Raw genomic sequence first — 13,984 nt, 5'->3', positions numbered from 1 at the left:
CATTGTTGTGTTCATTCTAATTTTAATATAAATCTGTATATCAAATTCCAAAACCCTGACCTCCAACTTTCATATGTACGATCAAATTTTAAATAGTCCCTGCAAGACCTGGTGTTTATTTTGTCGCGGGTTCCAAACCGTTTTACTAAACATACTCGCCCTTTCACTAACGAGGAACATGCAAGTGTTAATCGAATTTTGGTAAGAGTAGCCCCCAGCTCAAAACAACTCAAATTTTAACTTGTTCCCAACGGGTCTGTTTGTTGATGTCATGTTTTAAACAGATTCACAAATTCAGTTTTAATTTAATTTGAAGTCTTAATTAACCCCATTTTGTGTGGAGTTCTTACAACGCCATAAATTTCTCAATGTGTAACGGTTTAAACCATACACGTGAACCAAAGTCGTTTTAGCGAAATTTGGAAGAGTTCAAAAGTCATTATACTAATGATATTGATGTGTTATTACTGGTAACACAAGTAGGTGTTTCATTTGTATATTCTTAACACATTTTGTTCTGAGGTAACGACCTCAACACAAGTAAACATTTCAAGTGTTGTAAACTCCGGAAAATAATCTGAAGAGGTGTTTTTGTTTTCACTAGTAAATATATATTTGTTTTCAATTTCAATCACCAGGGCGTGCTTTGTTACCAATCATTTAAAATAAGCATGTTTCTTATTCTGATCATTTACTGAATATTTAAAGATTTATCTGTGTAGCTTCATAGTGTAACTTAACACACTCACGGACTTGTAGCTCTCAGTGTTTGTACCCTTACTGACTCTCCAGTAATACAACCCGAATAACAAACTGTTTAAATTCAAAGTCTGGGCACGCAAAGCGCTGACCCACGCTCTGGTCTGTTTGTTAGTTGTGCAACTCTTACATGTCTAGAAAGAGGCCATAACTGGTAAAAACTTTGTACACTTGATTTAAAATAACTGAAATGATGGAGCTAAAATATTCGTAAACAAATTGTAATTAAAATTCATGTTAATGATAAATCTGAGAAATTATGTACAAAAAGATATTCAAATTATACATTCTAGTAGAGGTAAACTAAAAATGACTGACTTAACGTTCATACTCTGATCTGAAACTCTTAACGGTGAAAAAGTAATGTGTGTGTAACATGATAGAATGATAATCTGTCTGAACATGGACACGACACAAGTAACGTGTGTGTAACATGATAGAATGATAATCTTTATAGACATTACTACATTAAGAACTAAAACGGAACTAACATGGATCGTAAATAACCACATTAAACAGACTTGTTGTAAAATTAGCACGTTCCGCTATGGGGTTCATAGGTCCAAACATGATTAATGGAGAAAGTTCTTTCTCTGTCGAATATTACATACGAAAACATGCAGGGTGAATGTTAGCATGCTCTATTACCCTGACAAACCACACTATCATATTGTGCCTGATCTCTTGTGTTAAACTTTGACACATTTTACAAGTGAAAATATGAAATTTACAAAATTTATATCGTGAGGGTTCATAAGTGATCCAAACTGAAATCCTGCTACAATATTCAAGCTCAGTAACCGTGTAAAGCTAAATCTATCTCCATATTTAAATACCTATCTGGGCACGTGTAAGCCATGCTTGTGTACCGTCTGACCGACTCAGCTGGAGAGCTGAACCGTATACATAAGGACGCCACTCGGTCCAAGTATGGTAAAGTTAGCTCCGTAACTGTGGAATGACTTAACGAGCAAACAATCGTTCAAAACCACAGCGTGAATAAACATGGTTTTCTTAAAACCACACATTCCAAAACACGTACAGCTGCTTAAGAAACGTACAGATGCTGGTAACAACCAGCTGCGTACACAGAACCTCTAAACGTCAACAACCTGATGGTAATAGTCTCTCGGACTTCCTGTTACCACCAGGAAATTTCAACGTCTCTCTCTTAGGTGTACGAGAGAGAAACAACTAACGTTCTTACCAATAGTTAGTAAACAATACAAGTTTCTTCTGCCTCGCAGTATTTATTTCAACTAATATATCAAATGAAAACGTAATACTCCACTTACAGGTGTTCAATGTTGAAGGATCAAATGACAGTATTGTAATATTTTAATAACAGCCTTTGTCTTGTGCGTCTCTTGGGAGGGGGACAAGGAAGATCAAACTTCTGCACCTGACAAATGATAGTTTTACAAACTAAGCAGGGTTCTACAACACGCTCCACACGCCTATAGATCTTTTAACAGGATTTTAAATACACACTTAAAATATTTTTCTTATCACTTTTCTCAAAATTGCGTAATTTTTCTTCCAATCGGAAGCTAAGAAATTGTAACTTGATCAATTATTGGCTGTATCTTCAATACCTGGTAACACTAATGTAATTTCAAAATATGCAAAAACACGCTAGTAATACTTTTCACATTCTCTTACAACTAGGGTTAGAATAAAATATATTAAATCTCGTAAAATCGCACCTCAAACATTAAAGATAGTGTAAACCTAAAATAATTTCAGTATTAAATGTTGAACTACAGTGTAATGCAAAATGAATGTTTGACGATATATATCCGTTATACTAACGTTTTGGTAAGTTATCATAAACGTATACGAATAAGTAAGATTTCAACCATAATGTTTCCATGATCCTCTTCTGCAGTGCTGATAAGTTTCCCATTTGTTAAACGCAGCATCCAAATTTTATAATAACTTGGATCGTTTTAAGATTGCGAGTTACTGAGTATATTCCCAAACAAAGTTTTCAATATTTCAACACATCTTACTGCTGTTATAAACATTAGTATCATCCTAATACCTGATGTTTTAATTACGACACGACCGTACTAATATTCCTCTCAAAATATGAAAAAGAAACCACAGACCTCTGACCTAATCTTGTTTGATTAGGTTCCATTAACAGCTATCATTTCCTATTCCCACCTAAACTTCCTACAATCAAATGTATTAAAAGTTTTTCTACACGTACAAACGTGTGAATTACCTAAACTAATCGTTCAGACACCTTGCTAAAAGTTTCTTAGGAAACCTAAGTACATCACATCCATACTTGGATTACAACATCTAAGTAAAATATATTATAACCGGGCAATTTTCTCTTTATCAATTGATGTTTATTTTATCTTATTTCAACAGATTATTTTACAAATCTCTTTTATTTGGGCTTCCCCACAGAAGTGGTTCATAATTTCCCTGTCAACTTTTGACGTGCATTTTGAAAGTAGGATGAATATTACAAAGTGTAATCCTGTCAGTTCTTTAAGTTTAGTTAGTCTATTACTTTATTTGAAACCCCACGAAAATTATTGTATGGTAATCACTTTGTATTGGTATAGTGATGGGCAAGCCATTGAGTCAGTGGTTTGTAGTTATTTTTAACACCACTGGATATATTGGTCAATACATTCATTACAAGTCAAAAAGTGTAATAGTAAGGGTAATGAAAATTTATTGCAGAGGTTAAGAGGAGTGATACAAGAACTATAAGGATTATTGTATGAGGATATAAAAGGTGGATAATCTTTATTATCCAGATAATCTATGGAGTAAACATGTTTTACTTCGATATATTCTGAAGATAACAGAACGAGAGTACTTATTTTAACCACTTGATAAAGCTAGAGTTTTGCGTTTATTTCTCTAATATTGTGACTTGCTTATCGATTAAGTTATCTGAAATAATGACGCTTCGTAAGATAATTTCACGGTAAATAAGTGGAGTTGAATTTAAACTTGTTTCTGTACTGTAAGTGTACAAGAACAGCCTTAAAAGTTTCAATTTACTCAAGTGGTCCCTTGTCTATAATCGCATTACATTATCTTCACTCCTGTTCCTGTGAAACCTCAATATTGGTGAATATTGTAAACATAACAAGATATGAACTATAATTACATGTCCCTTCAGTTTATCATAACAAATATTTGTTACAGTAATCACATTAATACCACTTCCAGTATCATTTGTTTTTCTTTAATACTTAAATACAAAACTACATTTCTTATCATACACCGTGACTTGTGAATTGAACCTAATGAACTGGTAGGCTATTCAGTCATCATCCCAATAGCAACGTTTGGTTACTCGTGTCTCGTAGCAGAATAGTGGGATTTAGGGGTCAATCTTTTAACTTGCACATGGCCTTAAAGAAACTATGGATTCTCGCTCGTAAAGCCCAGCAATTTAACTGAATCATCCACAAGATGATGTTAAATCTATGAACGTTGGTTACACTTTACTGTTAGCTTCTAGAACTGACATCTGTGAAACGCTTCTGTTTTCTTCTTCTATCTTTCTCTTCGCGGCGGAACGCAAGATTTGAAACTTCACTGTTCAGATGGACAGGTCAGCAATGTCCATCAGAAATACTATTAGTACAAAAACTAATAATGTAGTGTTGTGTCATAACGTTTTGTCCTAATCAAACCTTCTTGATGTCATCATGTCAAATAAATAAAGTTAGACTTTCTTTAATAACCTGCTTGCTTTTCATAATAAAAGGTTTATTAATAAGGCTACTTAGAACTGTTCCTCCTCTAACAAAATCCTAATTGTTTAAATATTCAACATATAGAAGTAATTTTAAGAGATTCTTGTTACAAAAGTTCTTTAATTTGTTTTAATTTTTTCAGTTTAACAAGAAGGAATAATGTATAGTTTAGGAAGAACACGTGCTAACCCGGGTTCCATACCTGGTAGTATGATTACCAGTAATGGAAGAAGTACTTCCAGGTACAGCTCGGAACGGTACAACGACTATATACGAGATCTCTTGGAGAAATTACGAGAAGAGTACGAGAAGAAGCGACGGGAAAGAATGGAACTAGAAGAACTTGAAAGTGAGCGACTAGGTTTCAGTTTTGTTTAATACTGTGTTGTAAGCGTTTTCCTGTTGTCAAACATCGTGCACGTGAAGTAACATGTGATCTATTTAAATACCTTATATAAACAATTTTGGGACAGAGATACGATTAAATGTAAACAGTTGGTGACTGAAATTCCTGAACTCTAATGATCGATACTGGTTCATTGTTATAAATATGATCCTATAACTAATAGTAGTTAATTTATTTATCTTGTGTTTGGGTGGTATCCTAACTTAAGTGACATTGTTAGGGGTGTGAGTGTGATAACCAGAGGTGCTCTAATTAGCACCCTCGTGATAATATTACTTAAGACCACACCTTACATTATCTGTTTTCTAGTCTTTCTCCGTAAAAGACCTATTTATCCGTGAATTGTAATTATTAAGACTGAACATTTCTACCTTGTTACGTATTTCTTGACCTTTGACATGGACAACGTTTAATTTTCTAGTGATGGGGTAGCTTGTTCATTTCTTTAACCACATAGTTTTACTAAAACGACCAGTGTGCTTCTAAAAAGTTACACCCAAGCAAAGAAGCAAATCCAAAGTGTCCGTTTTTAATAGTATTACAAAGTCAATGTTTTATTACTTCAAAGTAACTTCTTCCAAGACAAACATTTTTAAACATTAAGACACTGAATTAGGACCAAAAGTAAATCTTTTTTTGTTATTTAACGGAAGCTAAACCTAAAGTGTTTCAACCTTACTTTCGTTATTTACTTTATTAAATGTCCAAACAGTTGGTATAAATAAATACAGTAGCGGTCGAAATATGTAGATAACTTATATATGCAAAATTATTTTTAATACCTAAACAGTTTCATAATTACGATAACCCTAAACCACTTTCGTCACTTGGAAGTGGGTGAATATAAATTTACTCAATTGCTTTCAATGATGTTCCTAATGACGTCTTCTGTAAGATGTTTATTGGATATTTAACACTTCTACACGAATTATCTGTGTACACCACAAGCGAGTGGTGGGCGTGGTATGTGACGTCACTTGTATTGGACCTCCCATCACAATAAACTTTTTGAAATGACTTCCTTACTTTCAATTTCAAAAACTTGAATATATTCCTCAAAATATACAATATTGTTTGTGATTTCTTAATAAAGACACGCAGGTTTGTTCAAACAACGTAAGTAAAAACCAACGACATTAAATACACGATTATCAAGCAACTAGTTTTATTACTAGAACTGTTTCTTTTCGAATCTTAGGAGGTCCATCCGCAATTGAAGTGGATAATGTGGAACTGTACGCAAGGGACAACGCTCGCGAACATAACACTTCCATGTATGATCTTGTGGAAGGTGTCAAACCTGCCGTGATTCTTCGTCGTGGTCAGCCTTTTTACTTAGCAATTCGATTTAAAAGAAACTACAATCCACAGCAAGACCGCCTGAAGCTGGAAATGTGTTTTGGTAAGTTGTAAAAACCTCTTCATTTGTATAACTATAAGATATGAAGTTAAAACTTATTTTCCAACTGACGATATTCCAACTTTGACTAAATTACAAAGTCGTTCGACCCTAAGCGATGTAAGTGTCTTTTGTGTTAATGTTTTTGTAATCTAAGATTTATGGTCAGTGTTAGTATTACCCATGCGGATTTAATAAGAAACTCTGTTTGGAATAAAACAATTGTTTAAATACTCATATTATTCGATGAGTTACCTGTAACCTTACAGACGTTAGGCTAAAAGCTGTGGTTCGATTCTTTAAGCTAGAGAATGCATATAGCCCATTGTGTAACTATAATACCACTGGTGACAATGTTTTGTAAGTTACTGAAGGTGACATTCTCCTGATGAGGGATGGCTTTTTGTAACAACAGAGAACCCAGTATGTTTCTGTATATAATTCATACTTCATGATTGTTTTCCCACCCTGAGATATTTTATTAAAATTGGTTCTATAACTAGTTATTGTTGTAATTCTTAGTCATCTCTGTGATGTCCAAATATTTCAACGTATCCTTTCAGATACTTGTAAACCATTAAAGGATCGTACTTCGAGACTCGTAGGGAAACCATAAAATACTTTTGCCATATTGTGTCAGATTATAACATATTGTTGTATAACGGTGTATATTCTGTTTTAGGGCCACAGCCACTAATAACTAAAGGCACTTTGGTAATCTTGCTCGTGTCTGACAGCAATACGTTTACTAAGGATAAAGCCTATTGGGACGTTCGACTACACCACCACGATGGCGCTGTGATCACTCTTCAAATACAGCTTCCTGCTACTGTTGCAGTTGGAGTTTGGAAAATGAAAATTGTATCCCAGCTGACATCAGAAGAACCAACCTTGTCTCCAGTCACACATGAATGTAAAGAAAATGTGTACGTTCTGTTTAATCCATGGTGTACAGGTAGGTATGTGTTTCTAAATAAAATGATCTGATTGAAGACCTCAGTGTTTTGTACACATACTTGGGACAGAAATTTGTAATAGTTACTAAAATAACTTCTCGAAAATCGCCTCTAATATTTAGGCAAAAACATTTGTAATTCGGAAGTACAACAAAAGGAGGTAATCTACCAACAATACGCCACGCCCATTTCTTCACTTCTAACAGTGTAGTAAAATTAACCAATACAATTATGTTTTTCAATTGAAACGCGCGGAAAATTTTTAATAGTATCATACCTCGTGCGTCATAACATTCGGTCAGTAGCTCGCCACTCCAGCCACTGGACTATGACTGGCTCTTAAAATGGAAGATGGATCCAGTTTTAACATTTGATGGGTGAAATGGTACCTAAAGTAATGAGTCTGATAGCTTAGTGTGTTTAACCATCGTGTTTTTATACCTATGTAACATAACTTGGTGGTTATAACGAATAACTTGTAATCTGCGCATCCATAGATTGATTTGTGCCCCTAAATAATCTCGCCCTTCCAATTATGGGGGCGTTATGATGTGATGATTGCTTCCACTTAGCTGGTAAGAGTATCCATAAGAGTTAGCGTAATGGCTAGCCGCCTTCCTCCTTTGTTTATCACTGCAAAATTAGGGACGACTAATGCAGATAGCTCTATCGTGTAGCTTTAGACAAAACTCAAAACAAACCACTGTTGTATGGTGAAACGTAGATGGAAGCTATCGACTGGGTGACCCTACATCATAGTGCGTGATGAACAACAGTTGTATTTTGTCAATAGTCTTATTTAAAATACCTTTTTAAAACTTATTTTTATAAAATTGTCACCCTCACTTAATCAACTTGTGATTTGTACTTAACTGAGGATCTCACGTGTTAGTCTTTAGTCCACGTCTACAAAATAAAAGGTTTACCTTAAAAAAATCACAGGTAGCTTAGAACAACTTTTGAGAAACAATCTGATCCATTGGTTAATTTATTACTGAAGAAAGTAAGTGTTATATAAATCACTTACTAAAGATTGTTACAATACATAATTAACATATCCATACAGAGGATTCAGTGTATATGGAGGATGAACAATGGAGAAAGGAATATGTTCTGAATGATGTAGGAAAGATATTCACTGGTTCCTTCAAACAACCGGTTGGACGAAGATGGATTTATGGACAGGTGACCCTAGTTTATTACTTAATGTAATTAACTTCCGTAATTTAAATCCAGTATACCAATGTTATCGATTCGTGTTAGTGAACTGAAAGACGAACTTGATAGTTTGTCTCTTATATGACAAGTCTCCATTTTTATTTTTACTTTTTATCCTAATTTAACTTCGTCTCAATATAGCTTAACATTTTCCATGCGCCACTGTAGTTTTTTTATAATGTTATGGTTTAACTTTAAAATAATAAAACGTGCACTAATAAATGCCAAAGATGGAGCCTCTAGGCTACTATATCATGCAGAATATATTATATGTAGCTACTTCAGAATATAAACAAATGTCCGAGACCTTGCCATGGAAAAAGTTGTGTATTTATTTACATGATTTTTTCCATGGTAAGGTCTCGGACACGTTTGTTAAATGTAGCTACTTCACTTACTTGGTTAACACACAGAGGGCTCTTCTGTAGCGAACTGTGAAGTTAGGATTGCAATAACCCACCATGCCAGGTAATTTCTCACTTTCGTAAACAACATACAAATGCTAAGTAACTCAGTTTATTAATATAAAATTATTCAACCTATTTAACTTTGTCTAATAAATGGATATTTATCATCAGTATCATTCATAATACTAAAACAATACGTACTTAATAAATCTGTCATGTAGTCCTCGTTCACATGTACACGAATACAGACAAAAGGTGGTCACACTTATTCAGCATTTATATAATATTTTTGAGGTTTTCTAATCTTTCATTGTTTAGTCCAAGATGTAAACTGGACCACTGAATTTTATTTAACAATAATCATTCTGAAGACGTTTAATGACTTGAACTTTCCATGATAATGACCCCACGTCTTGTCCTCCTGGTATTCATTTATTTACTTATTAAAATAAGAAATGACTATTTTCATTAAGTGACGTCAAAGAAAATACCTCAAGCTATAAAAACTAAATACTGGAATATTTTTCAACATTTCAAGTCTGACATAATTGTTTAGAAAGGTGGTATACAATCTACAATACCAGATACAAAAACACAATTTTTAACTTTTTGAAACTAATTAAAACCTAAAATTAAACACGTTGTGTAGCAGCAACAACTGTAAGCAGGAATACCTAATTGTGTTTCATACGTTTCTCTGTGACCACTGAACACGATCACTTTTTCAGGAACAGAAATTAGAACTTTGTATTAAACTTCACCGAGGTATTAATTAACAATACAACACTCCATATTATTGATAAACCTTTTTATAGTTATTCATTTAAATTTACATAGAAAATAACTAAGTATTTAATTTTGAACTTTGTATACCCTAAAAACCACTTAAACCTAATTAAGTTACTAATGTCATCGTGAAAATGTAGTTTATTAAAATTTTTAAACCTAATCGTCAACGTCTAACCTCCTTGTATTAATTACCTCTCACATGTATACCTAACGGGTAACATCTTTGTTAATAGCTTAAAGCACGTTCTGAATGCTATTTATAACCTTGCAAGACACAATTATTAACTTCGATTTATCACCTAGTCATTGGCGAACCCACCTTGAAATTTGATAAATAAACTAATTACTTATACTTTCTCGTTGTCACATGCTCAAGGTGCTCGATAATTGGACAAGTATGTCCTGAATATATTCTGTACACCTTACTAAGCGAAAATCATCCTTAAACGCGTTTTCTGGGACACACGGAGTGCTTTTACCAATTTCTTTGTTTATTATCACTTATTTTAAAATACCTCGTACTACAGTTGTGGTTGGAATTCTTAGAGCATTTTTTTTTTTTTTTTGGACGGTCCTGGTGCCCTCAGTTGATCCACATATGTTTTCAATTATTACGAAACATGGGTGTTAATATACCCTTCTTGGAATGTTTACATTCATAATTTGAAAACTTCTTTATGATGTGAATATTTTGTATCGTAATAACCTGTTACGCACCAATCAATTTATCTCATCAGTAATTATGTAACTCAAAACTACGTTAAAATATAGTAATACAATCTGTACTACCACAACATTAATTGGTATCACACATGACTATGTTGCATTTATTCAAAACACATCTAATATATAAAACGTATCTTAAGATTTCTATTATTGGTGTCTACTCTTTATCAAAGTAGAGCAGAGGGCAACATTATAACTGAACCTTAAATCATCGTATAGTCTACTGTTAACAACGGATACGTTGATATTAAGAAGCCTTAGATTTATTTCTGAGAAATGACTTCCATATTTATTAGAGAACTTATACGAGTTGTGTATCGTCTTGTTATATATCATAGAACATGAATTAGAATGTTAAACCGTTCACACCCTAGAATGTTTTGGTCAGAAATCATTAACAGCAGTAAATTACGGTGTATAAATGTTTACTTTGAATGTGATTTTTAAATCAACAGATGTGTTCACAACAGGTGTTTGATTTAGTGTATTAAGATATGTTTAGTACGTATAGCCATTTTTAATGTATTATTTAACACATAAATGTTTACAGTAAATAACTCTGACTACAGCAATGTGTTTAATCCAGTTTACAGATTCAGTGCTTCCAGCCTGTATGTTGATCTTGGAACGTTCTGGACTTGACTACACTGCTAGGTCCAACCCAATAAAAGTAGTCCGAGCTATATCAGCTATGGTAAGTTAAAATTAACTTAGCATCATGAAATGTCTACGAACATTATTTGGAAATTACAGCTTCATAATCAAACGTACATTACAAATCTTACCTATATTTTATTACACGTAACTAGTGACTTTAGCCTAACGCCTGATGTGATTAAACCTCACGCTACGTCTTTAATACATAACATTACGTTTCTGGAATGAATCTTTTTGAAACGCCAGTTGCTCACGAGAAACACACAATGAGAAACGTCCTACATTTCAAAGGAAATAGATTGGTCTCTAAGCGAACTTAGGACTAATAAAAGGACTTTTTGTTTCAAGTAATAATTTGATCGCACCCATACCAATAACCATTAATGAGTTACACTACCACCAGTAGTGAGCAATATTCTGTGAAAAGTAAACAGTTAGATTTTAATATCTAATGACAATTGTGTTTTTAATTGAGATAAACGACATAGACGACAGAGGGGTTCTAGAAGGAAGATGGCAAGAACCTTATGATGATGGTGTTGCACCTTGGATGTGGACCGGAAGTTCTGCGATCTTGGAGAAATACCTGAAAACTGGAGGAGTTCCAGTGAAATACGGACAGTGCTGGGTGTTTGCTGGCGTAGCAAATACTGGTTAGTAAAAATATAATTACAAGAAAAGTCCGTCTAAAGAGTCGTTTTGTAAATACACAAAAAATTGTGTTCGCATAAAATTACTTGTGGTAAATATCGTATATGTAACAACATAAACAAGTTTTCTAATTGTTTGAAACTTTTCTAAATGACGTCACTTCTTAATTGTTGAGAACAAACAAAATAACTCTTCATTGTAAAACGTTTGAATAGTTTCTAGCATTGTATTTTGAGAACACAAACATTTAGACGACAACAACCACATGTTTTTCTGTCTAGTTAGTGGTCACCCACTCTTTTGAATTGAATTGCAAGTTGAGTCATTGTTATGCAAACACCCAGTAAAACAAGTTTCAATGTGTTGGTTTCTTCATGAATATAAAGTTTTCATGTTGAAAACATGTACTTAGATGAATCGTACTTGCAATAACGCCCGCGAGTTCTTTTATCAAAGCAATACATAACTCATCTTCAGAAGACAACGAACGGTAAATATCAAAATTATACAACCCGGCATAGCGTGGTATTTAAAGCACTCGACTACTGATCTAAGGTTCGCGGTTTTGAATCCCTCTACATGCCCGTCATTTCAGTCGTGGTGGCGGTAGTTGCCTTCTATCTCGTGTTACACTGTTAAATTACCAACGGATAACTAAAATGGCTCTCCTGTAACTTTGTGAATTTCGCTCAATCTTATTTGCTACTTTCAGCGAGTACTTATTAACTCTTGAACTACAAATATATGAAATTATTAATGTAGACATTCATTCGAAATAGTGTGTAATTAAAATCACTTGTATACACCAATCAATGACACTAAGTTCTCGGGTGTCAAGAGACTCCACAATAAGTGTTTTTATAAAACTTTTCGTTTTTGAGAAGTTGTCTTGTATCTTTATTATCAGTGAATGTTTAACCTTAAGTTTAGATAAAGTATTTACTTGTGCATTTCATAATGAACAAAAATCAACTTTCTGAAAACATTGACCTGGTACGATACAGAAACTTATCGGATGCATTGAAATAGGTGTTAATTATCATGAGTTATAACACCTAAGTATTTACACCATTAATGAATTAATTTTATCCTATTTAAAACAATAATCAGACATGGATATCAGAATCTAATTATCCACATTTTTAAAGGATAGTTAAATTACCTTTTTATAGAATCCAGTGTTTATAATCAAGCTAACTCAACCTGAATATCTATAACTTACTAATTATATAATATATTAATGTAATATTCTTGCTATATTCTTCACAATGTCTTGTTAATAAGGTTTTGAAATTTCGTTGTAGTATGTCGAGCCTTGGGCCTACCTAGCAGGACTGTGACCAACTTTGTGTCAGCCCATGACACAGACGACACCTTGACCATCGACAAATGGTTCGACAAAAATGGAGATAAAATTGAGGATGCCACAAGTGATTCAATTTGGTAAACGTTTGTATTTAACTGTTACGTCATAATGTAACATCGATTGTCATTGGTTGATCTTTTGTATAAACTATTCTATAATTACAACTTTCCTTTGGGTTTCAGTTTCAGATAATTAAACCAATATCGATTTCTACATTTTATAATAACCATACTTTATAAAAATCTGTTTTTAATATTCTACGTTTTACATGCTTGAGAAATACTAAGTAAATAACTGTACACAATAACAATTGAGATTGTTGTCCCCCCCCCTCATCAAATTGATATTTGACATTTCTAGAAGTAGTGACCCAATTAATAGTTCATAGAAAATTAATAAAAACTGGCTTTTATCTTGCGTTCAGAAAAACTTCAGCTATTAGTATAAATTAGCGGGTTCTTTAAAACCAATACCCACGTGGCCCTTCAGGATTCATTACTAACTTCAACTTGACTAATTATATGCAGTTCTGTTTTATGTCGTGAACAAAAAACGTTCAGAACAACTTTAACAGAATCTTTAGATGTTGTACATGTTGGTTTGTGTTCTTTCTTCCAAGTTGTGTTTTTTAATTTGTAGTTTATTTTGGCTAATGAACTTATTACAGATTTTGTTTTTAGCAGCAAATGTTTAGAGAAAACGTCAAATTAACCCTTCCCAGGCACGGGCTAAAAGAGCACTACATATGAATGTTGTTAGGGCGTTCGACTCGTGAGCTATGTTCGTGGGTTATAAATTTCCGTCACCAAACATGTTCACCTTTTCAGCCGTGAGGGCGAGTTTACGTCACTCATTCGTTTGTAAAAGAGTAGCCCAAGAATTCGGATTGGTTTGTGACCAATAAATAATCCCACAC

At 33.5% G+C, this 13,984-nt stretch overlaps 1 pseudogene across 1 annotated transcript in view; it reads left to right on the top strand.

Annotated features, from left to right (window-relative positions):
• Nucleotides 1-13,984, top strand: part of LOC143246981 (hemocyte protein-glutamine gamma-glutamyltransferase-like) — a 72,573-nt pseudogene that overhangs the window by 48,557 nt on the left and 10,032 nt on the right. The window contains exons 2-8 of the transcript XR_013026288.1: nucleotides 4,636-4,842; nucleotides 6,098-6,301; nucleotides 6,981-7,253; nucleotides 8,321-8,439; nucleotides 10,981-11,088; nucleotides 11,527-11,704; nucleotides 13,007-13,145. The product of XR_013026288.1 is annotated as a hemocyte protein-glutamine gamma-glutamyltransferase-like (transcript). The remainder of the gene's footprint in view (nucleotides 1-4,635; nucleotides 4,843-6,097; nucleotides 6,302-6,980; nucleotides 7,254-8,320; nucleotides 8,440-10,980; nucleotides 11,089-11,526; nucleotides 11,705-13,006; nucleotides 13,146-13,984) is intronic.

The sequence above is a fragment of the Tachypleus tridentatus genome, chromosome 3 (assembly GCF_004210375.1).
Source record: "Tachypleus tridentatus isolate NWPU-2018 chromosome 3, ASM421037v1, whole genome shotgun sequence".
In the NCBI taxonomy this organism is placed as follows: domain Eukaryota; kingdom Metazoa; phylum Arthropoda; class Merostomata; order Xiphosura; family Limulidae; genus Tachypleus; species Tachypleus tridentatus.
The sequence above is the reverse complement of the archived record's forward strand: the minus strand, read 5'-3'. Positions and strand labels throughout refer to the sequence as shown.